The following is a 1,333-nucleotide window of genomic DNA, read 5'->3' on the forward strand; positions in this document are numbered from 1 at the left end:
CAGCCTTCCAAAGTGCTAGGATTACAGGCATAAGCCACCATACCTGGCCTTATTTTCCTTTTTTTTTTTTTTTTGAGACTAAGTCTCATTCTGTCACCCAGGCTGGAGTGCAGTGGCACGATCTCAGCTCACTGCAACCTCTGCCTCCCACGTTCAAGCGATTCTCATGCCTCAGCCTCCCAAGTAGCTGAGACTACACGCATGTGCCACCATGCCTGGCTAATTTTTGTATTTTTAGTAGAGACGGGGTTTCACCATGTTAGCCAGGCTGGTCTAAAACTCCTGACCTCAAGTGATCCACCCACCTTGGCCTCCCAAAGTGCCAGGATTACAGGTATGAGCCACCGCACCCAGCCATTCAGAGCACTGTCAGTTCTGTTCAGTCTAACAAAAACAGGCATGGAGCCCATACTCTATGCCAGATGCTGAGTACTGGGGTCACTGAGATGCAGCCAATCCAGCTCCTACCATCCTGGAGCTCACAGACTGGAGGAGACAGAGAGACAAGCAGTCTTTGGCAACGCAGAATGAAAGATACTATAATGAAGCAAATTCATAGGGGGCTGTGGGAGCAAAGAGAAGAAACCCCACACAGTATGGGGACAGTCAGGGAAGGCTTTCTGGGAGAGAGTACCCTGGCACAATAATCGCTGTGAGGTTGGCAAGGCAACGATTGTTATCCTCATTGTGTAATGGGGGCCACTGAACCAGTGACAAGCTGGGGGAAATGACACTGTCTAGTAGTTGGAGGTCAGCCAGCCCCTTGCGTTATTCTCAAACCTAACCACATGGCTGGACATTCCTGATATGCATTCCTAAACCTCTGCTGCTGAGAATAACCGGACCTGCCATCTATTCCCAGTTTAACTACCCTGTATACCAAATAAATCCAATTCGAGCCAACAGGCAAAGTATAGGCTCAGACAGAGTCCATCCTGTGTACGAGGTGGTGAGCAGGGGTGGAAAATCTCACTGTGACTCATCTGATTTCTGGTAGGTGCAGGGCCAAGGTGGGGTGTGATGTGAACAAGCTTTCCCTGACAGCCTCCAGACGTATAGATGATACGTCGCTTACCTTTCTCTGCTGTATTTTCCTGCCATCATAGATATTTCCAAGAGAAATTCTCCCATTTTTCAGATGAGGAAACCACTTATAAAAGGGGCACTCGGCCAGGCGCGGTGGCTCAAGCCTGTCACGTTGGGAGGCCGAGACGGGCGGATCATGAGGTCAGGAGATGGAGACCATCCTGGCTAACACGGTGAAACCCCGTCTCTACTAAAAATAGAAAAACTAGCCGGGCGAGGTGGCGGGCGCCTGTAGTCCCAGCTACTC

The 1,333-nt window shown here is 50.2% G+C and overlaps 1 protein-coding gene across 1 annotated transcript in view; it reads left to right on the forward strand.

Annotated features, from left to right (window-relative positions):
- The first annotated feature begins 709 nt into the window (after positions 1–709).
- The window catches only part of SPATA21 (spermatogenesis associated 21), a 54,798-nt gene continuing 54,174 nt past the window's right edge, over positions 710–1,333 (forward strand). Inside the window, exon 1 of the mRNA XM_011939875.1 lies at positions 710–993. The gene's annotated coding sequence lies outside the window, so the exon portion shown is untranslated. The remainder of the gene's footprint in view (positions 994–1,333) is intronic.

Source organism: Colobus angolensis, unplaced genomic scaffold (assembly GCF_000951035.1).
Source record: "Colobus angolensis palliatus isolate OR3802 unplaced genomic scaffold, Cang.pa_1.0 Scaffold185, whole genome shotgun sequence".
In the NCBI taxonomy this organism is placed as follows: Eukaryota; Metazoa; Chordata; class Mammalia; order Primates; family Cercopithecidae; genus Colobus; species Colobus angolensis.